Source organism: Hemitrygon akajei, chromosome 13 (assembly GCF_048418815.1).
Source record: "Hemitrygon akajei chromosome 13, sHemAka1.3, whole genome shotgun sequence".
Lineage (NCBI taxonomy): Eukaryota > Metazoa > Chordata > Chondrichthyes > Myliobatiformes > Dasyatidae > Hemitrygon > Hemitrygon akajei.
Genome location: NC_133136.1, coordinates 77,540,982 through 77,568,769, shown reverse-complemented (window position 1 = coordinate 77,568,769; position 27,788 = coordinate 77,540,982). Strand labels below are relative to the sequence as shown.

The 27,788-nt window shown below is 41.5% G+C and overlaps 1 protein-coding gene and 1 long non-coding RNA gene across 5 annotated transcripts in view; one reads left to right on the top strand and one right to left on the bottom strand.

The window, feature by feature from the left end:
* Positions 1 to 27,788, bottom strand: part of kcnip4a (potassium voltage-gated channel interacting protein 4a) — a 1,148,311-nt gene that overhangs the window by 516,942 nt on the left and 603,581 nt on the right. The window lies entirely within an intron of this gene.
* LOC140737990 (uncharacterized) overlaps positions 11,072 to 27,788 on the top strand; it is a 37,516-nt gene continuing 20,799 nt past the window's right edge. Inside the window, exon 1 of the long non-coding RNA XR_012101273.1 lies at positions 11,072 to 11,679. This is a non-coding gene — a long non-coding RNA (uncharacterized lncRNA). The remainder of the gene's footprint in view (positions 11,680 to 27,788) is intronic.

Genomic DNA, 27,788 nt, shown 5'->3' with positions numbered 1-27,788 from the left:
TATTATTATTATTATTATTATTATTATTATTATTATTATTATTATTATTATTATTATTATTATTATTATTATCTGACAGCACTTGACCTTATGAATTTCTTCAGACTTGTGAGCAGGCCAGTCATATCATTACACCAGAGGCAAGGACTTTCTCCAATGGGAAACACCACGTGTCAGGCCAATAAACAAGATAGGAAGTCATCTTACAGAGCCAGATATAGTGTGATGATCTACAGGAAGAAGGGAAGTGACCTCCCCCTGTAGATGTGAGTTAGGGCCATAGCTGGTTACAGAATGTTTTAAAATTGTTTCACCTTAAACACACTCAGACCATCCATATTCCTAACAATTAACATGGACTACAGAGGAGGGAGGGAGGGAGAGGGAGAGGGAGAGGGAGAGAGGGAGAGGGAGAGGAGAGAGAGAGAGAGAGAGAGAGAGAGAGAGAGAGAGAGAGAGAGAGAGAGAGAGAGAGAGAGAGAGAGAGAGAGAGAGAGAGTGTGTGATATTGGTCAGGGAGATAGCAGAGGCAGATAATCTATACTTTACCAAATAAATGCCTTCTTCCCGTAGCCACTCAATGGATCAGTGGCTACTATGCCAGTACAACCTACAGATTTTCAGCTCTTGAATGAAGGTGTTACCACACTGTTTTAAAACCCCATTTCTTCAGAGATTTCCATTTCTAATATGGAGAAGGTTGAGTAACTAATTACTCTGAGGTTATTAATATTGGAGAATCTTCACCACAGCATGTTGCTCTCATGGACTGAAATTAAGGCTGGAAAAGTCAGAGAATTCAAAATAAGGGAAGAAAAAAGCACAGAAGAAACAGCAAAAAAGACATGTGAGAAACAGCTCCAGATCCAAATTAGAAAATAGCAGGAAGTAGCTAAAATAATATTTAGAATATTTGCATTAGAAAGGGTTTTAGAATTGCTCTATACATGCAAAACAAAAGCAAAAGGAAACTATGAAAGTATATTTCAGTAACAACACAGAAACATTTCTACTGCTATATTCCAAAAGCAGGACCTATCTCCTTCAGTAAGGAAATGAAATAATAATATTATCACATCCCTACATATTCGTGACTAGAAACACATCTTTACACTTCCATTGTTTATCGTCAACCGAAAATTGCTTCTATCACTGACTTGGGGTCAAATTGCAAATTCAAAATAAATTTGGCTTTTGACATATTTAGTCAGATAAAAGTTTGAAGGACATTGTTGCAGCAATTACAGTCAGTTCTGACAGAAATATGTAAATCAGTGGTAACAAAATATGAACTTGCGTCTTTTATAACTACTTTCAATGCAGCTTCATAAATTGAGGGACATAGAGGCTTTCACAGATAAACATAACTTTAACAACGACAGTATTTTATTGCAGTACAGAAAAATAAATCTGTGCTGACTATTAGGAATTCTAAGAGTGGATAAATTAGGTACAAAAAAAGATGTTTGCATGCTTACATTCAAGAGGCTCATGCTGAGTGCACTTACAGAAAAAATGTAATTTAAATGTAAATGAGCCTAGATATGGGAGCAAAAAACATGTGGGGCTGCTTTTAACATCTAAGGGTGGGTATGTAGTGAAAGAACAGTGTGCCCTTTGGATCAGAAGAACACAGACTCTTCCTATAAGAGTAGACAGTCAGATGGATTGCTGACTTCCCAGCAAAAATGTCCAGTCTGCTGGAGCAAAGTTCTTACCATAGGGCAAATATTCCAGCAGGCAAATTTTAATGGGGAGAAGACAGAAGGGTCAACGCACAGGAGGACAAAGGTTTCTTGCTCAGCTTGCTTGGTTGTTTATGTTTCCCCAGGTTTCGCAGTTAACCTTCCTTAAGTTCACCAGTGATGTAAACAAAGCCCGATCTGCACAACGTGAAGTCTGCTGCCTTCAGGAAAGTACTCTTGCAATTTAAAATTTTGGTTGGCCAGATGTGGGTGGGAAGTGGGTAATTCCCATTCCCATTTTATGTAAGCTTTCCCCCAACTCCCACACAATTTGTTTTTTGCCAGGCAGGATAAGGTAAAATTAACTACACTGCTTCACCTACAGTGACAAGGTACCTAAATAGCAGTTGCTGTGCCTGTAAGTAAAATTGATGCATTTTTATTCCCATATACACTTGAAGCCAAACTGTATTCATGTATTTAGCTGACTCTGAGGCAATGCATTCTTGAGACAAAAAGCTTAATTATGTCTTTTTTTGTATTAGTTTTACTGCCTTTGGCTATACAGTTTATGTAGAGCAACTAACAAGAGAAAATATGCAGATGCTGGAAATCCAAGAAACACACACAAAATGCTGGAGGAACTCAACAGGCCAGGCAGCATCTATGGAAAATAGTACAGTCAACATTTCGGGTCAAGACCCTTCGGCAGGACTGGAGAAAAAATAATAAGAAGCAGATTTAAAATGTGGCGGAGGGAAGAGAGAAACACAAGGTGGTACGTAAAACTGGGAGGGGGAGGGATGAAGTAAAGAGCTGGGAAATTGATTGGTGAGAGAGATACACGGTTGGAGAAGGGGGAATCTGATAGGGGAAGACAGCAGGCCATGGAAGAAAGAAAGTGGGGAGGAGTAGCAGAGGGAGGTAGTCAGCAGGCAAGGAGGTAACGTGAGGGAGGGGAAAGGGGACAGGAAATAGTGAAGGGGGGCATTACCAGAAGTTCAAGAAATTGATGTTCATGTCATCAGGTTGGAGGCTGCCCAGACGGAATAGAAGGTGTTGTTCCTCCAACCTGAGTGTGGCCTCATCACGACAGTAGAAGAGGCCATGTATTGACATGCCAGAATGGGAATGGGAAGCAGAATTAAAACGGGTGGCCGCTGGGAGATCTTGCTTCTCCTGGCGGCTGGATGGAGTATAGGTGCTCGGCGAAGCAGTCTCCCAATCCACGTCGGGTCTCACCGATACACAGGCGGCCACACCAGGAACACCGGACACAGTGCTCAATCAACATTTGTACTGAGGCTTACAGAAATTCACACAACTAAGTTGGGAGAAGCAGAAGCAGATGCAAGAGAGAACACTGCAGTAAAGTATGAAGTGCTTTATAAAATGATATATGACAATATATTCATCACTTATTGAAACTAAAGACACTGGTTCATAATAAAAGCAGACAATGTTGGAAATGTTCAGCTGATCAGGCAGCATCTGTGGAAAGAGATATAGTAATAATGCTTCGGATCAGAGATCCTTCATCAAAAGCTTAAATGCTGCCTTTGTCTTTCTACAGTAGCTGCCTAATCTGTTGAGTCTTTTTCTGATTTTATTTCATTTTTCCAGCATCTATAGTTTAGTTGTATTTATGATGGTTCTTCACAATTTATGACTAGAATAATGTACTGTATTGTAGAGTCCAATGGGATGATGTGTGAAATAGATGTTAAGAAAGATTCAGTTACTTCTGTGTTTTAAGTTATCAGCAAGTGTCATAAAATCAGGACAACTGGGAATAATTTAGTGAGCAGTTTTAGTTTCCATACAACACTAAACTAAATGATTGCAGATGTTTCCTTTTTCATCATGTTTCTATTGGGGTTAAGCACTGCACTGCAAAGTTCTTGGGCAGTTATTTCAGATAAAGCTCAACTCAAGCTCTGTTTTCAATTAAAAGAAAAGTTTAAAGGAGTACTAGAACATGCATTAAGTGTGGCCAAGTTTGATATCTGGACTTTATGGATCCCAAGAATATTCCAGTACAATATTCTTAAATTGCAGAGCTATTAAAACAGGAATTTCACAGAAATGATTCCACATCAATTAAGTCTTTCCATAAAGGCTGAAAAAAATTAAACCTACAAGAGTTATGTGCAGAAAGGGTTATTAATTTTTAATGATGGATTAGTTTAATGGCTCTGATAAAGGAGCAATGACATGCATGGTATTAATTTGCCAATTGCCTGAGGGTGAGAATAACAGAGCAAATAGAAAGTAATTCATGTAAAATAAAAAAAATATATAGATAGATAGATATATGCAGCATCTTTGGAGAGAAATAAACAGTTGATGTATTGGGAGTCCCTTCATCAGGACTGGAAAGGAAGAGGGAAGAAGGCTCTATGGACGTGGGGAGTGGAAGGAGTACAAGCTGGCTGGTGGAAGTGCTGAAGGGCTGAAGAAGAAGGAAACTGATTGGAGAGGACAGTGAATTGTGGGGGGGAAGGGAAGAAAAAGAGCCGCCAGAGGAAGGTCATGGGCTACTGAAGCAGGCAGGTAGGCCTCTCTGCCTCATGTGGTGTCCCTCTCCTTCAATGAATGTTGGTGATATCATAAGATGATATCGTGGTTCTGCATTTACGGATTGGACTATTGCATTTATGGACTGTGGACCTTTTCAGACGTTTGGTTTTTATATTGTGTTTTTTAATCACCTGTTCCTTTTCCATTTTGTTGTGTGAGCAGAGTGCGTTTGAGGGTTGATGCTCTGTTGTGTTCTGTTAGTTTGTTGTGCAGGGGAGGAGTTGATTTTTGGGGGGTCGATCTTCTTCTCAGTGTTGTGCAAGGGGAGGGTGGTCTTGGGGGCTGGCGATCAGATGCCGCTCTTTGTTTGTGAAGTGTGTGGGCTTGATGGTTCTCTATGAATGACTTTCATGTTCTCTCTTTGTTCTGTGACTATCTGGAGAAGAAAAAAATTCAGAGTTGGATAAGGATACTTGCTTCAATAATAAATGAACCTTTGAAGAGAAAGGGTAAGAGCAGGGCCAGAATGGGGAATGGGAAAAGAGAGAAGGGGGAGGGGAGAGAAAATACTGGAAGTTAGAGAAATTTAGGTTCACCCCATACCATGTTTCAATGCAACAACAGGCAAATCACCCACATTTTGAGCAGAAGGATTTAGCTGCATCCTTTCCACTCAATTTGTTAGGCACAACCCAGGAATGGAAATGTCGGGTGTCACGTAACACCGTTCCTTAAAACAGCAGCTCCATGGAGTTCAAATTATACGGGATGAAACAATACAGAATGGTCCTGCAGCAAATGTGATCTTGATCCTCTACAGTTGCCACCACCTAATCCCATTCATGGACCCCATATACTTAGTGTTTCCAACCCAAAATGGCCAATTCACTTTCCACATGGTTGCCTATTACTTTTGCCTGTGATACGTGGGGTGAGTGATACAGCATTTGAAGAAGTATTGGCTTTAGAAGTGATCAGATGCTACGATGTCTTCTTAAGGACAGGAGGAACACCCAGCAGTCTCATTGATGATTCAGCAGTGGAAAGGATAAGCAACCTCCAGGTTGCTGAGTGTCAACGTGCTGGGTGTCAGGATCTATCCTGGGTAGGTCAGGTTGACGCAATAATGAAGAAGACATGCCAGCAGCTCTATTTCGTAAGGAGTTTAAAGAAATTCAATATGTTCCCAAAGATTCATAAAAATTTCGATAGAGGCATGATGGAAAGCACTCGGGCTGGTTGCATCATCGCTTTCTATGGATACTCCAATGCACAGCAATGCAAGAGAGTTGTGAACTCGGCCAGCTCCATCATGCGCTCACCCCAAGTGGTGCTTCAGGAAGGCAGCATTCATCACTCAGGACCTTCGGCATCCGGGACACGCCCGCTTCTCACTACTACCATTAGGGACGAAGTTCAGCAGACTGAAGATCCACAGTCAATGTTTTAGCAACAGTCTCTTCCCCTCCTTCGTCGGATTTCTGAATGGTCCATGAACCCATGAACACCACCTTGCTAGCTTTTTTTTGGCGCTATTTACTTATTTTGTAATTTATGGTAATTTTTTTGGTCTTTGTACTGCTACTGCAAAACAACAAATTTCACATCATACAAGTTAACTAATAAATCTAATTCTGATTCTCATGAATCAGGATATTGCTAATATGCAAATCCTCTTTATGTTCTGATATAGATTAAATAAGTATAAATAATCCTATACTCCTAAGGAGAAACTACACTGAGTGCATGCTCAACTAGTGACACTACAATGGTGGATTTCCACCTGACGCTTAAAAAAAATCTTTCTGCAGATTTAAAAATGTTTATAAATAGATAGGCTTTAAAATGCAGACCAAGGAATGAGTGAAGAAAGAGCAAAATCAGCTGTTCTTTAACTCTTCCCAGTTCACTGACCTTATTTCTCTCTTTTCTCTTCAAAGTTGTTGGTTGACCTGCTGAATATTTCTCACATTTTCTGTTTTTATTTCAGAATTCTAGTGTCTGGAGTAATGTGCTTTTGCATTCTATCCTTCCAGTGGGAGGAGTAAGCTGAGCTATGCTAAATTATACTTGTGGTATTTGAATCAACTGCAAGTTAGTTAGAAAACAATGAGAAATAACATTTATCAGATCTTGGAGAAGGCCTGAAGTTTCATCCTTCCCCTGTCCCTTGATGCATTATTTAAGAAGTATCGATGGAAACACAAAGATTTTATTTTATACAGTCATGCCCCTCAGCATGATTGCTCTCACTGCTTCACTATTGTCTGGGAAGTAGTGCTGGAGCAGAGTTCAATTGTTAAAAATGTCTGTTCGACAGTACTGTGCCAAAGTCTTAGGCACGTACGTATAGAACTAAGGTGCATAAGCATTTTGCACAGGGCTGCATTTGTTAACATGGAGAGCAGAGCGAGTTTGTAAATCTGGCAGGAACAAAGGATGTTGGGAATGGTGAGTGTGGAGTGTCATTGGAGGGGTGTGGGACAGGTCTCAGAGAAGAAGTATCGGGTGCAGGGGAGGCACGAGTGCAGAGACACCTAGCCCTGAGACACCAAACAATGTTATTTGATTCCAAATGAATGGTTTATTGATCATTACAGAATGTATCCCTGGTGCTCCCCACTCTCTCCAACCTCCCATTTCCAAACCATGAGTCCCCTCGCCCTGTCCCTTTCCTACTCTCGGTTCTCAATAAAGAACCATATCAGAATCCAGTTTATATCACTCACATATATCATGAAATTTGTTTTTTTACAGAACTAGGAAGCATAGCGTCAAAGTTCAGAGAAGTAGATTTACGACGGAGATGCTTTTCCCAGAGGGTGATGAATCTGTGGAATTCTCTGCAAAATGAACCAGTGAAGGCTACCTCAGAAAATATATTTAAGACAAAGTTGGATAGATTTTTGCATAGTGGGGAATTAAGGGTTATGGGGTAAAGGCAGGTAGGTGGAGAGGAGTCCATGACCAGATCAGCTATGACCTTATTGAATTTCAAAGCAGGCTCGACGGGACAGGTGGCCGACTCCTGCTCCTATTTCTTATGTTCTTCACATCTACTTCAGTACAAGTCTGTGAGCAATGGGACTATATTACGTAACTCCATTTTATTGGGAAGTTAGTTTTAATGCTTCTTAAGGATGTCAACAGGCAAAGTTTTCTGTTATTAAGTGGTATCAGCCCTGCTACAGAATGTACATGCCCTATAGAATAATGGATATGGAAACAAAGATGAGAACACACTAAAATTGACAGAAGCAAGAAAACACTATTAAAAATCTCATTACTAAAATATGAAAAATAGAAACTATAAATATTTTCGGCACATTCTCATGGTTTAGTAATTGCACCATTATAAATGATGCTGTACTGTGTTTGAAAGAGAAATCATCCAGTTAAAATTAGAGTTATAAAATTGAAAACAGATTATCGACTTAGTTTTGAGATTGGTTAGATGGTACAAAACAAACATTAGAGATGTTAGAAATATGCTCAAGTTGGAAAGAAGTAACTTGATGTTCCAAAATGATCTGTGCCGGCAGTTCAACTATTTAATTATATTCACCATGACTCTGATAGCACAATAGAGAAATTTTACATCTAAATGAGCTAGCGACAGAAATATTGATGACATAGTCATCTGGCATACAATTAAACAGTCACTGATAGATTAAGATCATGGGCAAAATATCTGCAAGTAAATTTCAGCAGTGGTAAATGAGGGTTCTTCCTTCATGGCCAAAGAATAAGGGTTGACTGATCATTTTTAAGAAAGTAGAACTCCAAGAATAGCAGAAATCTGAAGAGAATTAAGAATCCTCAAACATAGATCATTAGATATCGTAGATGGAACAAAATTAATCAAAAGCTGACTAACTGAATGATAGCCAGTAGCAATAAATGAAATGGATTTGTACTGCATTCCAAAGCATTGTTTTGTTTTTACCAATTCTGTAGTACTGTGTACAGTTATGGGCACTTCATCTTTAAATAAGTATCATACAGACTCACCAGAATGTCCCCAGGCCTCCAAGGATTAGAAAGGGAGGACAGGTTTAAAGAAAAATAGTCTTAAAATCTTTGGCTAATAATATAAAGGATTTCGGTACATGCATCCAAAAATTGTATGAAATGAGACAGACTAAGAATAGATCTGCCAGCTCCAAACTGATCATCTATGAAATTAATTAGCCACAGCAGCAGAAATGTACATCATCACAAATAGAAAACTCATGCCTTGGCATATCACTCACTCACTAAGGAATGCAGCAGTTAGGTGCACCTTGAAATGAGGTGCCAATTTTGTGACATAAGATTACGTGTGTGCTAAACTCAAAAGCATCTTGCAGCAGAGAGAACTATATGATTTCACAACCATTAGATGAGATCCACATCTACTTGTAAATTATGGTGGCGATTGAAGTAAGTTACAGGAGGAGGAGACTCCAAGAATTCCCCCTTCTGAATGACAGACAACCCTGGAATGTGACTGCTAAAGATAAGGCTGAAACAAGACCTTTGCAACCAGGATCAGCAAGAACTGCCAGGTGAATATCTATTTTAGCTTCCTCGTGAGATTCCCAGCATAACAGACACTTTCCAACAAATTTGATTCTATCTATCTGAAATCAAGAAATGGGTGAAAGCAATGGATATAGAAACAATAATGGCCCCACTTACAATCTTGCTATAATACTTAAGACTTGCACTCCAGACCTGGCACTGCCTATAGTCAAACTGTTTCACCAGAGTTACAATGATTACATCTTTGTAGCAATGTAGAAATTTACCTGGGCATAGCCTGTTCATAAAATGCAGGACAAGTCCAAATCAGCTACTTATATTCTAATCTGTCTGGATTTAATAATCCTCAAATTATCAATAGTGGTCTCAAAAAGCATTTATTAACCAATAAGTGCTCATTGATGGTTAGTTCCAATTTCACCAGGCTCACTCAAGTCCAAACATTGACTAAACAGCAAAATCCTGGACATGGGATGACAGTAACAGTCCTTGACCTCAAGAAAGCATTTAGCTGACTGCGGAAGTTCAAGGATCCCCAGTGGAACTGAAGACAAAAGGCATCAATGGGAGAAAAGTCTACAACTGTTGAAATCAATCCTTGCACAAAGGAAGATGGTTGTGATTGTGGGAGATCAATTGTTCCCACATCAGGACATTCCTTCAGGAATTGCTTAGGGAAGTGTTCTAGGCTCAGACATCTTAAACTGCTTCATCATTGACCTTTTTGGCAAGATAACAGAATAACTATCTTTGAAAATGAGTGCATATTTCACTTTGTAACTCTTCAGCAAATTAAGCAATGCCTGCATACAGTAAGAATTAAATAATATTCAGACATAAGCTGTTAAGGGTCTAACAACATTGAAACCAAAACGTGCATTTATGATCTCCACCAATGGAGAGGGTAATCTCTCAATCTCTGAGACTTCTAACATCGCGAACTTGGGAATTATCAAAAACCAAAAATTCAACTAGGTCAATCACATAAATGCTATAAGAGCAGGTCCGAAGTTGGGTATCCTGCAGTATGTTGCTCACCTCCTGCCGCCATCCACAGAGTACAAGCCTGCATTATGAAGGAAATACCCCCACTTGCCTGGATAGGTGCAACTCCAACAATACTCATGAACCTCAATGGCATCCAGCACAAAGGGTGGCATGGTAGCTTAGTGGTTAGTGCAATGCAGGTGTCTCGGGGTTCAATTCCCACGGCGGCCGGTAAGGAGTTTGGAAATAGATTACAGGTTTCTCATTGTCACTGTGTATGAATCCTGGAACTCCCTAAACTACAGTCTTGTAGGATTGTTGTTACAATCAGTGGAGAATCAAAAGATTGCCTTATTAGAGCTTTTAGATAAAGGCAATAAATGTTTTTTTTGCCGGCAACATCCATATCTGGTAAAATGAACAATGAAAGGAATTGATAGGGTAGTTAGAAAAAAAGCTTTCTCACTAATTGTGAAGCTAGCACAAATAAAGGGAGAACCCAAAATCCATGATCAGAACAGAAGTTAGGAAACACTTTCCACACAGAAGTGTGGATACACAAAGGATAATTGAAGTGTAATATTTTATCTTAGAGAGATATAGTAGGCAATTAATCAATGTTTAAATTAATATCTGAAATCAACAGATGTTTACAAATCAAAGGTGTTAAGAAATTGAGCCTAGGAAAGTAGATGTTCAGGATACAGGCCAATGTTGATCTTACTCATAGTAAACAACATCTCGGGGCTACAAATGGATTTTTTTCCCATGTGAATTACATATTCACATTGGTTGTGCAGCAAAAATCCATTTGTTTGCATAATTTTCTTCTGTCAGTGTTTCCCAACTACTGTGTCGTTACACTTTGGTAGTGTGGTGTGCTTGGAAAAACAGATGGCTACGATGATTTCAATGCAACTTACTATCCACCTCCTGCTGACCATTGGAGGAAGCATGAATCTGATATATTTCCTAAGGATTTGTTACATCAATATAAGGTAATGACTATTTAAACATTTTATAGCCACACACTTGTTTTCAATCCAATGTACATAGATCAATGGGCAAATTGAAAATGGTTGGAAGAAATCGTTGCCTGTGAATTATTTCCTCTTTACCTTGTCGCATTGGAAATCATAAATGCATAGTCACATTGCAGTTTCACAATCCTAAAGAAACTCTTGATATTTTATCTCTGGTGATAATTTTTGATGCATGCATCACCAAGCAATTCAATGATGGATTTCATTATCTGTTGGATGGGAGATTTCCCTGTCTATAAAAATGACATTTATTTAGAATCAATTATGAAAATGTATGCAAACTACTAAAGAAATCAGCATGAAATAGTAAAATGCAATTTATTAACAAGTTGAATAATATTAATCCAACCCAGTCAAAGGGAAATAAAATCAGAGTATTTGATCTATTCCTGTCAATTTCACACTGAGAAGGGTTGATTTAACCCCAGGTATATCAGAATTCATATGACCTAAAGGCATAACTTGGTTTAAAGTCCTCTTTTACCTGCAGAGCCAAATTCATCTGATCTATAATTCAACATGAGTTACCATAGTTACTAAATATTCACTGAACGTTAATTTTGTATGTAAAAGTCATATGAGTAATTTTCGTGAAAGGCGATGTAGTCTGTAAATTTTACTCAAAACAAAAATGGAGATAATGAATTAAAAAGATTAAGAGTTACAGAATTCTGCATTGTACCTATAGTAAGAGCATACACCTTTATGTAGGATTTGCAAAGATGTTTGCGACGATGTTTACAATTTGCAGTATTTACAGATGGCTACCTATGATGTCAGCTAGCACAGTAGAGTCTTTGACTTCAAGAGAAACAGAACCAGAACAATTTTCATTCTTTTGAATTCAGCAAAGGGACACTCAGCCCTGCTCTCCAAGGAGGGAAAAGCTGTTTCATCAAAATACCACCTATTTATTGAAGGTATAACTTACTATTATTATTAATCTAGTTTACTGAGGGGAGTATCTGGCCACTAGAAGTGACATTTAGTGTGTGACTAAAGTGTACCCCTGCCCATAAATGTTAGTCTGGATGCTCAGACATAAAAATAAAAAAATATAAGCTATCAGAATATTGTCTTGAAAATAACCTCCTCTCACAGAAGGTCACAGAACTAGAGATGCCTATATAACAAGAGCATGACAATTAGGAGGCTGGGTTACCTGAAGGATATATGTATATAACAACAAAGATAAAGACTTGAATAACAAATTTGACACATTTTATGAAGGTGCACAAACTTTGGGGAAACAGGTCTATTCCCAGGATGCGTGTGGAAAGGGGATCTTGAAATAGATGGCCCCGTGGAATGGATAAAGTTGACATAGCACTTTTCCCAAAATAATTAATTTCAGCAATGGTGCAAGGAGGGGTGACAAGTCAGGGGGAAAGAAATGGTCACCTGATGGAATGTGGCTCCATATATAAACTTACTAATAGGATCTGAAGAGATGTAGTTCATCAGCAAGTCATGGCTGATTAAATCAATGAATGAATATGAACACAACGCTGGAAGAACTCAGCAGGTCAGGCAGCATCTGTGTGAAAAGAGTAGCCAACGTTTCGGGCCGAGACCCTTCATCAGGAATGGGGGGGAAGGGAGGACCAAAGCCCAGTAATAGAGATAGGGGAGGGGGTATCAGAGGAAAGATAAAGGGGGGCATTTCTCACGGATGCTTCCTGACCTGCTGAGTTCTTCCAGCATTGTGTTCGTATTATTTGATCCACAGCATCTGCCGTTGTATTTTTGTGTTTAAATCAATGAATGTCTTGTTATGATTTGACAGAGACCAGAGGCAGGGAGCCTCAAAGGTAGACAATAATCACATGGGCAAAAGAAAGGCCAAAAGTCGATGACCATGCATTTTCTGCTTTGAACTGATTTAAGAGGCATTAACTGAACCTCTGCAGATTGCTGTAATTGTTGTTACCACATTAATAATAATAAATAAATATCAAGAGCATGAGATGAAGAGTCCTTGAAAGTGAGTCCATTGGTTGTGAGAATATTTCAATGATGGGGAAAGCGAAGTTGAGTGAAGTTAGCCCCTTTGGTTCAAGAGTCTGATGGTTGAGGGTAGTAGTTGTTCCTGAAACTGGTGGTGTGAGTCCTGAGGCTCCTGAACCGTCTTGCTGATGGCAGCAGTGAGAAGAGAGCATGTCCTGGGTGGTGGGGTCCCTGATGGTGGATGCTGCTTTCCTGTGACAGTGCTTCATGCTCAAGGACAGGGAAGGTTTCACCCGTGATAGACTGGGCCATATCAACTACTTTTTGTAGGATATTCCTTCCAAGAGCATTGACATTTCCATACCAAGCTAGGATGTAGCCAGTCAATATTCTCTCCACCACACACCTATAGAAGTTTGTCAAAGTTTTAGATGTCATGCCAAATCTTTGCAGACTCCTAAGGAAGTACGGGTGCTGCCTTGCTTTCTTTGTAATTGCATGTATGTGCTAGGCCCAGGACAAGTCCTCCAAGATAATAATATCAAGGAATTTCAAGTTGCTCACCCTCTCCACTTCTGATTGTCTGATGAGGATTGGCTTATGGACCTCTGGTTTCCTTCTCTTGAAGTCAATAATCAGCTCCTTGGTCTTGTTGACATTGAGTAAGAGGTTGTTTTGGCACCTCTCAGCCAGGTTTTCAATCTCCCTCCAATATGCTGATTCATTACCACCTTTGATTCAGCCTATGACAGTGGTGCCATTAGCAAACTTGAATATGACATTGTGCTTAGCCACACAGTCACAAGTGTAAAGTTAATAGAACAGGGGGTGACCTATTGCTTCAGCAGGCCAATTGAAGTGAATCTTAGTCACTTCTCAGGCAGGAGTTTATATGTTTCATCACCATCCTCTCAAAATATTTCACACAGTGGATGTAAATGCCACTGGATAATAATCTTTGAGGCAGCAAACCACATTCTTCTTGTGAACCAATATAGTTGAAGCCTGCTTGAATCAGAATCAGAATCAGGTTTATTATCACCGGCGTGTGAGGTGAAATTTGTTAATTTTGCAGCAGCAGTTCAATGCCGTACATAATCTAGCACAGAGAGAGAGAAAAAATAATAAATAACATATAACATAATAAATAAACAAGTAAATCAATTACGTATATTGAATAGATTATTTAAAAATGTGCAAAAACAGAAATACTGTATATTAAAAAAAGTGAGGTAGTGTCCAAAGCTTCAAAGAATTTGCAGAAGTTTTTCATTCGGAAGAAGGTGGCAGCGGGAGAGCACCTAAAGATTTCCAGCGGGAAGACATTTTGCGTTCTTGGGGGAAGAGAGAGGCCAGACTGCGCAGGCGCATGATGTCAGCCAGTTGAGCGCGAACAGTTTAAAAAGAAGGCAGCTATATCCAGCGGGCAGCGTTGGGTGAGAGGCAGCAGAGTGAAACGGCTTTGGCTCCACGGGCTTCGGCGGTAACGGGACGAGGTGAGGCAGTTGTTGATTGCAAAAGGAGGTAGTATGTGTGTGAGGCCGGTTTTCTGTGGTTGGTGGTAGATGTGGGAGGTCCTGGAGTCTCCTGGCGTCCCAGACGGCCACATCTGCACCCGGTGCATCGAGATGCAACTCCTAAGGGGACCGTGTTAGGGAACTGGAGCTGCAGCTCGATGACCTTCGTCTGGTCAGGGAGTGTGAGGAGGTAATAAAGAGGAGTTACAGACAGGTGGGCACTCTGGGGCCACGGGGGACAGAGAAATGGGTCACAGCCAAGAGAGGGAAGGGGAAGAGTCAGGTTCTAGAGAGTACCCCTGTGGCTGCACCCCTCGACAAAAAGTACTCCTGTTTGAGTATTGTTGGGGGGGACAGCCTACCTGGGGGAAGCGACAGTGACTGTGCCTCTGGCACAGAGTCTGGCCCTGTGGCTCAGAAGGGTAGGAAAAGGACGAGGAAGGCAGTAGTGATAGGGGACTCTATAGTCAGGGGGTCAGACAGGCGATTCTGCGGATGCAGGAAAGAAACTCGGATGGTAGTTTGCCTCCCAGGTGCCAGGGTCCGGGATGTTTCTGATCGTGTCCAAGATATCCTGCGGTGGGAGGGAGAACAGCCAGAGGTCGTGGTACATATTGGTACCAATGACATAGGTAGGTAAAGGGAAGAGGTCCTGAAAGAAGACTACATGGAGTTAGGAAGGAAGTTGAAAAGCAGGACCTCAAAGGTAGTAATCTCAGGATTACTGCCTGTGCCACGCGACAGTGAGAATAGGAATCGAATGAGGTGGAGGATAAATGCATGGCTGAAGGATTGGAGCAGAGGGCAGGGATTCAGATTTCTGGATCATTGGGACCTCTTTTGGGGTGGGTTTGACCTGTACAAAAAGGACGGGTTGCACTTGAATCCCAGGGGGACCAATATCCTGGTGGGCAGGTTTGATAGAGCTGTTGGGGAGGGTTTAAACTAGTTTGGCAGGGGGGTGGGAATCAGAATGTGAGTGCAATGATTAAGGTAGAAGGACAAGGGCATGATGCTAAGAGTTCTGAGTTGATGAGGAAGGATGGGCAGGGGACTGAACATAATTGTAGCCAGTTAACAAAAAAAAGAAATGTGTCTACTTCAATGCTAGGAGTATTAGGAACAAGGAGGATGAACTTAAGCATGGATTAGTATGTGGAACTACAATGTTGTGGCCGTTACTGAAACTTGGTTGGATAAAGGGCAGGATTGGATGATGCAGGTCCCGGGGTTCAGTTGTTTTAAAAGGAATAGGATGGGAGGTAGAAAAGTGGGGGGAGTGGCATTGCTGGTCAGGGATAGTATCACGGCTATAGAAAGGGAGGACGCTGCAGAAGGAGTGTCCACAGAGTCAGTGTGGGTGGAAGTCAGAAATAGGAAGGGATCAATCACTGTGCTGGAAGTAGTCTATAGGCTCCCAAAGAGCCCGCGGGACACCGAGGAGCAGATAAGCAGGCAGATTTTAGAATGGTGCAGGAAATACAGGGTAGTAGTTATGGGTGATTTCAACTTCCCTCATATTGACTGGCACCTCCTGAGTGCAAGGGGGATAGATGGGGCTGAATTTGTCAGGTGTGTTCAAGAAGGATTCCTGACACAGTATGTGGACCGGCCAATGAGAGGAGAGGCTATACTGGATCTAGTTCTGGGTAATGAACCTGGTCAGGTGACAGACCTCTTGGTGGGGGAGCATTTTGGTGAGAGTGACCACAACTCCCTTAGCTTCAGCATAGCTACGGAAAGGGATAAAATCAGACGAAATGGTAAAGTGCTTAACTGGGGAAGGGCTAACTTTGAAGGGATGAGGCAGGAACTAGCGAGAGTAAATTGGAAACAGATGTTCAAAGAGGAAAGCACAGAAGTAATGTGGGAGAAGTTTAGGGACCACTTGAGCTGGGTTCAGGATAGGTTTGTCCCACTGAGGCAAGGAAAAAATGGTAGGAAAAGGGAACCGTGGCTGACGAAACATGTGAGACAACTCGTCAAGAAGAAAAAGGAAGCATATGTTAGATATAAAAAGCAAGAAGTAGGAGGGGCTTATGAGAAATATAGGGTAGCCAGGAAGGAGCTAAAGAAAGGACTTAGGAGAGCTCGAAGGGGGCATGAGAAGGCCTTGGCATGTAGAATTAAGGAGAACCCTAAGGTGTTCTATGCGTATGTGAAGAATAGGAGGATGACGAGAACGAAGGTGGGACTGCTAAAGGATAAAGAGGGCAACATGTGCCTGGAAGTGGAGGAGATTGGGGAGGTCCTAAATGGATACTTTGCTTCAGTATTCACAAGTGAAAAGGATCTTGATCAGGATGAGGTCAAAGTAGAGCCGGCCTGTGTGCTGGACAATGTGGAGATTAAGGAAGAAGAAGTGTTGGATCTTCTTAAAAACATTAAGATTGATAAGTCCCCAGGGCCGGATATGATACACCTCAGGTTGTTGTGGGAATTGAGAGAAGAGATCGCAGGAGCATTAGCTATGATCTTTGAATCCTCTTTGGCTGCAAGGGAAGTGCCGGAGGACTGGAGAATGGCAAATGTAGTTCCCTTGTTTAAAAAAGGTAATAGGGAGAAACCTGGGAACTATAGACCAGTGAGTCTTATGTTGGTGGTCTGCAAACTACTGGAAAGGATTCTTAAGGATAGGATCTATGAGCATTTGGAGAAGTACAGTCTACTCGTGGACAGTCAACATGGCTTTGTGAACGGAAGATCGTGCCTAACGAGCCTGATCGAGTTTTTTGAAGAGGTAACAAAAGAAATTGATGAGAGTAGGGCAGTGGATGGAATTTAGCAAAGCATTTGACAAGGTCCCTCATGAGAGATTCATCCAGAAAGTCATGAGGCATGGGATAAGCAGAACCTTGGCTGTTTGGATAAAAAATTGGCTTAAAGGAAGAAAACAGAGGGTAGTTGTGGAAGGAAAGTATTCTGCCTGGAGGTCGGCGACTAGTGGAGTGCCGCAGGGATCTGTCCTGGGACCCCTGCTATTTGTGATTTTTATAAATGACCTGGATGTAAAGGCGGATGGGTGATTAAGTTTACGGATGACACGAAGATTGGAGGAGTTGTGGATGGAGCTGTAGGTGGTCGAAGGTTACAAGAGGATATAGACAGGCTGCAGAGTTGGGCAGAAAAATGGCAGATGGAGTTCAATCGGGACAAGTATGAAGTGATGCATTTTGGAAGGACTAACCAGAAGACTGAGTACAGGATTAATGGTCAGTTACTTAAGAGTGTGGATGAACAAAGGGACCTTGGGGTTTAAATCCATACATCCCTCAAGGTCACTGCGCAGGTTGATAGGGTAGTTAAGAAGGCCTATGGGATGCTAGGCTTCATTAACAGGGAGATTGAGTTCAAGAGTAGAGAGGTCATGTTGAAACTCTACAAATCTCTGGTGAGACCGCACTTAGAGTATTGTGTTCAATTCTGGTCACCTCATTATAGGAAGGATGTGGAATCTATGGAGAGGGTGCAGAGGAGATTTATCAGGATGTTGCCTGGATTGGAGAACAAGTCATATGAAGCAAGGTTAGCAGAGCTGGGACTTTTCTCTTTGGTGTGTAGAAGAATGAGAGGGGACTTGATAGAGGTCTACAAGATTATGCGAGGCATAGATAGGGTGGATAGTCAGTACCTGTTTTCCAGGGCACCAATAGCAAACACCAGAGGGCATATGTACAAAATTAAGGGAGGGAAGTTTAGGGGAGACATCAGGGGTAAGTTTTTGTTACACAGAGGGTTGTGAGTGCCTGGAATGACTTGCCCGGGATGGTGGTGGAGGCTATAACATTAGGGGTATTTAAGAGCCTCTTGGACAGGCACATGGATGAAGGAAAAATGGAGGGTTATGGGGTAGTGTGGGTTTAGTACTTTTTTTTAAATGATTATATGGGTCGGCACAACATGGAGGGCTGAAGGGCCTGTACTGTGCCGTAGTGTTCTATGGTTCTATGGTCCATTTAGGAATTCGATGGCAGAGGGGAAGAAGCTGTTCTAAATCGCTGAGTGTGTGTCTTCAGGCTTCTGTATCTCCTACCTGATGGTAATAGTGAGAAAAGGGCATGCCCTGGGTGCTGGAGGTCATTAATAATGGACGCTGCCTTTCTGAGACACCACTCCGTAAAGTTGTCCTGGATACTTTGTAGGCTAGTGCGTAAGATGGAGCTGACTAGATTTACAACCTACTGCAGCTTCTTTCAGTCCTGTGCAGTAGCCCCTCCATACCAGACAGTGATGCAGCCTGTCAGAATGCTCTCCATAGTACAACTATAGAAGTTTTTGAGTGTATTTGTTGACATGCCAAATCGCTTCAAACTCCTAATAAAGTATAGCCACTGTCTTGCCTTCTTTATAACTATACCAATATGCTGGGACCAGGTTATGTCCTCACAGATCTTGACACCCAGGAACTTGAAGCTAATCACCCTCTCTACTTCTGATCCCTCTATGAGGATTAGTACATGTTCCTTCATCTTACTCTTCCTGAAGTCCACAATCAGCTCTTTCGTCTTACTGATGTTGAGTGCCAGGTTGTTGCTGTGGCACCACTCCACTAGTTGGCATATCTCACTTCTGTACGCCCTCTCATCACCACCTGAGATTCTACCAACAATGGTTGTATCATCAGCAAATTTGTAGATGGTGTTTGAGCTATGCCTAGCCACACAGTCATGTGTATACAGATAGAAGAGCAGTGGACTAAGCACACACCCCTGAGGTACGCCAGTGTTGATCGTCAGCGAAGAGGATATGTTCTCACCAAGACTACTGATGCAAGAGGTTAAAGATCTCAGTAAAAATTCCAGCCGGTTGACCAGTACAGGTCTTTAGAACTTAGCCAGCTACCCCATCTGGGCTGGATAAGATGATTGGATGCCTCACTCCTACAGTAGAGAGCTTAAGTGAATAAATATTTTGGTGTTTGATCCAAGAAGGGATGTGTAAATGATTCTTTTCCACCAAAACACAATAAAATAAACAGTATGCAGGTCAAGCTTTTAACAGTATGTTGACACATATGACAATAATACACCAATATAATAAGCCAGTACCAAGTATACAGACTCACCAATTTGGAAGGTGGTCTGTAAATGTCTCGGAAAAGGTGCTTCAGAGTGCTAGTACCAAAGGACAGATGGTGAGCAAAACTAGCATAGCACACACATGAGCAAATGAAATTTGGCTGATCATGTGACTCCAGAAACTATTTTTCTTCCTATTTCCGTGAATGGTTGAAAATGGTGAGGCCTTAATTGGGTTCAGGAGGGAGCCAACAAATAGTGTATATAAGTTTAGACCAACTCAAATGATAATGTTGACAGGCCACAAAGCCTGGGACTATTTCCATTAATTTCTACATGCAGCTTTTTAATTCTCTCTTTTGCTTTTGCATGATCCTCTCTATACAATTTGTTTCCTTACTATCACATGTACTGCCCTTGTTGCTGAGGGTGGAAATGGGAAACTTGGCATTGTATGCAGTAGACCACAAATACCGGAGAAAACAACTTCTGCAAACTGGCTTTGGTAAACTGTATGAGGGGTACTAATGCAGAATAATTCTCCCTCCAAAGATGAACATTATATATTTCTGACAGGATATCAGGTGTTAAAGTCAAAGACACATCCAAAGGATTGAAGGGTGGGGTGGCAAGAGTAGGTGGGGGAAGATACCAGAGGTCCAGAGTGAGGAAAGGGAAAATAGAGTGAAAGAAAGCATCAAAATGCATAAAACTACAGTGGGAGGATGCTTCCTCAACCCATGCACCAACATCCACTGCACTTAATTGTCTTGCACCACTCTCACAGCACATTAAATAACATTACTGCTATTGAATCTGAAAAAATGTTAATGCATGTATTTATAAAAGGTGTTTAAAACACTTATGTTACAACCATATAAATACTACTCTGCATTTGTAGTAGCTATTAAATTGTTGGCTTCTGGAAAGGGTTGCTTCACTGCACAGTACAAACAACTCTGACTCTTTTACTTAGCATTTGCATCCATACTGTACAAAGATGTGCATTGTATGTGTGCAATGCACATCCTTGTACTGTATGTATGTGTGTGCCAGTAAATAAGCATGCACACTTGTTCTCTACTATCTTCATCACTGACTGTGTTACTCATCAAATTAGGAGCAGGAGAAGCCACCCAAGTCTGTTCTGCCATTGAACAAAGTTCTTGGCTCAATTATTACAACCTTAACTGTGCAATCTCATCCATCTGCAGTAATCTTTAATTTGTTTATCAACAATTTATCTACCTCTGCCTTACAAATAGTCAAAGGCACTGTTTTCACTGCCCCACGTGAAACAGCACAGACCCCTGGGGGGGGGGGGGTTAAAGGATCACCACATCTCAGTCTTAAATAGCAATATTTTTATTCTGTTTATCATTCCCTCACAACAGAAAACACGATTTCTAAATTCACCCAGTTGAGACATCTCTGGATTTGATATGATTATTTGATTTTACCTGAATTCAGCTTGGAGAACTAGGGGGATTCTACTTTCCTTCCAATGAAGTCTTAGCAGGGATGTGTACGATTGTACACTGCATTTTCGAAAATTATGGCTTTCTTTCTTCCTTTGTGCCAGATTATTTTACCAATCACATTTCTCACATTGCAACCTGCAGAAGAGTCTGGCATTCAAACTCCTGTTAGCAGCACTCCTGAACAGCATCACCGTGCATATGATATAGGTGCAACTGAATGGCAACTGTGAAACATATTGAAGGATCTTAATAGTTCATTTCTGTAAAGGGCTCTGAAAATTTAAATAATTTGTACATCCACAATGAAGCAGTCATAAATGAGGGAGAGTTGTGCTGAATATCTTGCATACTTAATAACCCTTTTCTTTTCCATTGTGGAGGCTAAATTGCACAGCCCCAAAGATGGGAGGAGGAACCATTTGAACAACATGTGCACTTTGCCACTAGTGAAGGCAGCAAAGAGCAGGTATTGTCTGCTCATTCACTGGCAAATAATTGCTACATGCAATTCATGGTGATCAGCAGCTATCAAGCACTAAATGGTGTGGATTTTTCAGGCCACCAAGGGAGGGGTAGTGTATTGGCTATGGCTAGGCCTCCAAGAGGACCACAACCTTGTAGTGTTTGGAGGCTTGTGTACCTCAATGACCAGAGAGCTATATTGGCTAGAGTCAGGTCCTTGTGCTTTGCCTCTTGGTAGGGTCACCTCTGCCAAACAAGTCAAAGTTCAGAGGCCAGACTAAGAGTGGTACACCAGTCCTCCAGGTTTGGGGGTTCAGATCAGGGCTAACAACCCTGACTGGTTAAAAAAATCGTTATGGAAACAGCAATGAATCATTCTTCTATATCTGCTTGTGACGACATGAACAGATTGAGCTGGGGGACTTTCATTCCTGCCCATAACGCCAGCAGTGCAGTGGGCAGTAAGTTAGTAAGTATGACCAAGACAAGTTGTAGCAGAATACCTAAAACTATAAATGAAGGAAGTATTCTCATGCCTAATCCTTCTCCTCACATTTTACTTGACCCTCATGCCACAATCCTTCCACTAGACGGTTTAAAGATACAGGAAATCCTTTGCTGTACTTCTCTGTCTTTGTACTGTCCGATGGTCAGAAATTGCAAATTGATCAGCCATAGAAAAAGAGCAAAAACCGTGAAAATCGACTGTTATTCAGTATAACACATGTAGCCACAGTCTTGAAACTGAAACTGTATAATTTAAACATTCGCTTAGAGGCATGTATAGTGCGGAATGATTCACTGGTAGAAGAAGCTTGTGGCTAATGCAAGATGAAAGACTAGCGCTCTCCATGCACTTACGCCAAGGACTAACTCAGTACTTTGATGAAGAAGAGTACAGAAAAACTTCAGAGTACTTGCAATGAAATACACGGTGCATTAGCAAGCCTACCAGAGAAAGTGCTGTATGAAAAATGTAAAGATGCATGGAGGAGTCCATGCATGACTTCTGCCAGTTGCTTTGTAAAGAGTTGGAATTCATCCTTTCTTTCGGAACATGATCGCCAGCTCAATAGCAACACTTGCAGATCCAACTGTGCCACAGTGTCTGATGGCCAGTGACTTGCATCCCATTGCGGCAAGCCGCAACAGTGACTCAGTGGGTAGCGCTCTGTTCCAAATCAGAATATTGTGGTTCATGTCCTACCCCAGAGATCAGAGCACAAGACATCTCAGAAGACATTGCATTGTGCTACTGATGGTGTAAGGCATTGCAGAGGGAGTCTTTTGTTGAATAATCTGGCATGTTTTCACAGAGCAAAAAAATAGCCCAGTCAATGTTCATCACTAAATCAGTGTCAATGACGGATATTGGACTTGAGCCATCTCTGCACCAGTATGCATGCAGCCAAGTGGCACTACAGGGTGACCTAAGGCACCAAAGGAGGAAAATTCCACCATGCATAATGCTCAACATGATGCAAGATCACAGGATAAGTGAGCAAGTGGAAAGGATTACAGAGGTGAGGCATATAAAAAGAATTCATCTAGGGAGCAGCACAGTAGCAGGAATATGTCAGGACATAGATCACATCTTCGTGCCTTGGGGTTAGAATACCAGTGAGGCAGGCAAATGTGGGGCTGGAGGTGAAGGGCAATTGAGTGGTGGCTACAATGGAAGGAGGAGGCATGAGAGGCAGCGACTTGATTGGATAAGCTCTGTGAGAGGGAAATCTGTAATCAGGCCTGGAGTAGAGGCTCTGTAATGAGCACAATTGTATCTGGAGTTCCAGAGAATATTGGACTTTTGAGCATTCTGGTGTCATTGTGCTATTTCTCCTGAATGATGTATATTCTGCTGGGGGAATGACCAAATGATGGAAAACTTGGTATCAATCCCTAGATATTATCAGAAAAGACTTTGAAAGCACTCTCATTCGCAAGGCTTACTGTTTTTAGTAATGTCCATTTTTTTGCTGTTCCTGCATTTTCTTTACTTTTAGTAAATAGGAATAGTTTGAACTTCACCCAAGTATCGATCAGCTACTGCGGCATGCAGCAAGATGAAATACAAATGCAAACTCCATTCTGAGAAGGACATCAAACAAATAGTTGACTTTTCCCACAAGCCAGTTTTGGCATAGTTAGTTTTCTTGTACCAATCCATAATCAGTAATTACCAGACCTACAGTGCTGTGTTCATTTTAACAAGTTCCAAAGAGTAGCTATTATAGTCAAACAACATAACCTCTAGAGCATATATGTCAAACTCAAGGCCCGCGGGCCAAATCCTGCCCGCAGTGGAATTATCTTTGGCCCGCGAGATAATATCTAATTACTATTAAATCTGGCCCCAGTAATCGAAGCGCCTATGGCGTATGATATGGCTAATGCTGAGTTTATTCAGGTACCAGGTTTTCAGGGTTTTTAGTGTTTATTCGGCAGTCTTGCTCGGCAGTCTTCTTCATAAGAAACGGAATTTGTAAAGTGAAACACTTTGTAGTTATAGCAGAGACTGAGACACATGAGAGCAGGCTGAAAAAACGGAGGCAACGAAAGCTGCGTTCGCACGCATCCGACTGATCCGGCCCGCATGAAGCTGCATTTTGCTCAATCCTGCCCGTGACCTAAAATGAGTTTGACACCCCTGCCTAAAGAATCAAATCATCTCATGCAGATACCATTCCTAGAACAGTAATATAAGGAAACGTGGTAGGCTTTTCTGTGGTCACTCATTTTTCAATATCTGGACATCACTGGAAATCTGACATTTGTTTCCATATACCATATAACAATCACAGCATGGAAACAGGCCATTCTGGCCCTCCTAGTCCGTGCTGAACTCTTAATCTCACCTAGTCCCACCTACCTGCACTCAGCCCATAACCCTCCACTCCTTTCCTGTCCATATACCTATCAAATTTTACCTTAAATGACACAACTGAACTGGCCTCTACTACTTCTACAGGAAGCTCATTCCACACAGCTATCACTCTCTGAGTAAAGAAGTACCCCCTCGTGTTTCCCTTAAACTTTTGCCCCCTAACTCTCAAATCATGTCCTCTCGTTTGAATCTCCCCTACTCTCAATGGAAACAGCCTATTCACGTCAACTCTATCTATCCCTCTCAAAATTTTAAATACCTCGATCAAATCCCCCCTCAACCTTCTACGCTCCAATGAATAGAGACCTAACTTGTTCAACCTTTCTCTGTAACTTAAGTGCTGAAACCCAGGTAACATCCTAGTAAATCGTCTCTGCACTCTCTCTAATTTATTGATAACTTTCCTATAATTCGGTGACCAGAACTGTACACAATATTCCAAATTTGGCCTTACCAATACCTTGTACAATTTTAACATTACATCCCAACTTCTGTACTCAATGCTCTGATTTATAAAGGCCAGCGTTCCAAAAGCCTTCTTCACCACCCTATCTACATGAGATTCCACCTTCAGGGAACTATGCACTGTTATTCCTAGATCTCTCTGTTCCACTGCATTCCTCAATGCCCTACCATTTACCCTGTATGTTCTATTTGGATTATTCCTGCCAAAATGTAGAACCTCACACTTCTCAGCATTAAACTCCATCTGCCAACGTTCAGCCCATTCTTCTAACCGGCATAAATATCCCTGCAAGCTTTGAAAACCCACCTCATTATCCACAACACCTCCTACCTTAGTATCATCGGCATACTTACTAATCCAATTTACCACCCCATCATCCAGATCATTTATGTATATTATAAACAACATTGGGCCCAAAACAGATCCCTGAGGCACCCCGCTAGTCACCGGCCTCCATCCCGATAAACAATTATCCACCACTACTCTCTGGCATCTCCCATCTAGCCACTGTTGAATCCATTTTATTACTCCAGCATTAATACCTAATGACTGAACCTTCTTAACTAACCTTCCATGTGGAACTTTGTCAAAGGCCTTGCTGAAGTCCATATAGACTACATCCACTGCCTTACCCTCGTCAACATTCCTCGTATTCATAATTGTCCTTGAGAATGTGGTGATGTGTACTGCCAACTGGAACCACCCTAGTCCTGCTGGTGAAGATACACCCACAATGCTGATCGGCAGAGAATATCTGCAAATCAGGATGGTGCTTGATCTGGAAGGAAACCAGCGGGAGTTGGTGTTCTCCTGTGCCCGTTTGCCCTTTGCCTTCTTGAGGGCAGAGGTTGTTGAGTTTGGGCGGTGCTGTTTGAGTAAACTAGGCAAGTAAGCATGAGTTGTGGAGATAATGAATGCTCAGGCATGTTGAGGGAGTAGCTTGTATTGTCCTGGATGTTATTGTGTTTTTTGAGAGACACTGGAACTACAAATGTGCAGGCAAGTGGAGTGTATTCCATCATGATCCTAATTTAAGAATGGCAAACCAAATCATTTCAGAAAGATATGCTGCAATAAAACTACCTGACCAGTGTACGGAGTTGTCAGTATCTCCAGTTGAACCTTGTCTTTTTGTGTGTTTTCCCCCTAGCTGTCAGTCTGTGGTTTTGTATTGCCATGTGCTCCTGTCCCCGCTCCTGCTCTACTCCGGCCCCTGTATCACTGAGTACTCTGTCTCTCTCACCTGTTTACCTGTTTTGCTGCCACTTCTGTCTCATTGTGCTCCACCTGTCATCTGCCTCTCTGTTTATTGTTCAGTGTGTTTTAGTCCTGTGTTTTCACCTGTTTGTTGTCAGATTATGCCAGTTAATTCTCCTGAGCCATTCCAGCATTCATATCTGAACTCTGTCTGTTTGAATATTGACTCTGCCTGTTTCCTGATTCTGGTTTTTGGATTTCTCTGGATGTTTTGATCTCTGCCTGAACTTTGATGCCAATTTTGTTACTCAATTAATATCACTGTGTGCACAGTACTGGGTCTGCAATTGGATCCCTGCTCCAGCACCCTGGCAAGAGAAAACATTGCTCTGTTTGAAATAATACCAAAGAGATATGTCATTCTTCTAACAGATAGGGCTTTAGCTTAGACAAATACTTGATAAGAAAACTCTAGCAGTGCAGTACTCCCTTAATATTGGACAGAGATCTCAGCCTCGCCTCTTAACCAAGACTCATAACCTCCAAGTCAATGTCAAATTTACTACCATTGAACCAAAGTCTGGCACTGTATTCACTGACAGTAATACTGTTATTATCAATGAAGTCTAACCAAATATGATTGGTAACTCAACTACAGAATGATATCAACTCTTTCTTCTCATCATATCATTGTAACTTGAGTTAGTGCTTCCACAGAAAACCCTGCATTTCCTGGAATTTGTGTTTCTAACAGCAAAGAGCCATTTAGGTTGAAGCTATACTCTGGGATGCAATGAAAATTGCTAAAGGGAACAAACATTTAGTATCTCTTCATTTATGTATGTCTTTGCTGTTCTGAGCCATCTTAAACATTTCAATTACATTTAAGAAAAGTTCCACTGGCTTTTTTTTTTAACATTCCCAATGTCCAAAGAAATTGGGGAAAAAAAACATTTGAAAGCCTTTAAACATACATGTGATCAATTGAAGAATTCCTTTTTTTCCATTGTAGCAATGATGATGGAGAATTGCCTGACTTATTAAGGTGATGGATGGCCAACCAAGACGGCTTTTTGCCATAGAGTCCTGAGATAATAAAGCATGTAACAGGTCCCTTCACCCCATACTCCAATTCATCATGATACCCATCAAAGCTAGTCCCATTTGCCCATGTTTGGCCCATATCCCTCTAAACCAGGGGTACCCAACCTGTTCCAAATCTCTCAGTTAATTGTAGGGGTCCATGGCATAAAAAAAGGTTGGGAACACCCATTCATTCTACACCTTTTAGTACCATGTATCTGAATGGTGTTCAGCTTCTTGAAAGTTTTTGGAGCTGCATTTATCCGAACTAAGTGAAAAGAGTTCCAACAAGCTCTTGATGTGCTTTATTGCTGGTGGAAAGGCTTTGGGGTTTCAGGAAGAGAGTCAAATACTGCAAGATACACAACCTCTCATCTGTATAGCATCATCCAGGACAACGTAACATGTTTGACTGGCACTCTGTCAACCAGTCACACAATGAGGCTGTATCTCAAGTCAAGTCAAGTCAAGTCAACTTTTATTGTCATTTCGACCATAGCTGCTGGTACAGTACATAGTGAAAATGAGACAACGTTTTTCAGGACCATGGTTTACATGACACAGTACAAAAACTAGACTGAACTACGTAATTAAAAAAAACAGAGAAAGCTATACTAGACTACAGACCTATACTGGACTGCATAAAGTGCACAAAAACAGTACCAGCATTACAATAAATAATAAACAGGACAGTAGGGCAAGGTGTCAGTCCAGGCTTCGGGTATTGAGGAGTCTGATAGCTTGGGGGAAGAAACTGTTATATAGTCTAGTCGTAAGAGTCCGAATGCTTCGGAGCCTTTTCCCAGATGGCAGGAGGGAGAAGAGTTTGTATGACGGGTGCATGGGGTCCTTCATAATGCTGTTTGCTTTGCAGATGCAGCGTGTAGTGTAAATGTCTGTGATGGCGGGAGGAGAGACCCCGATGATCTTCTCAGCTCACCTCACCATCCGCTGCAGGATCTTGCGATCCGAGA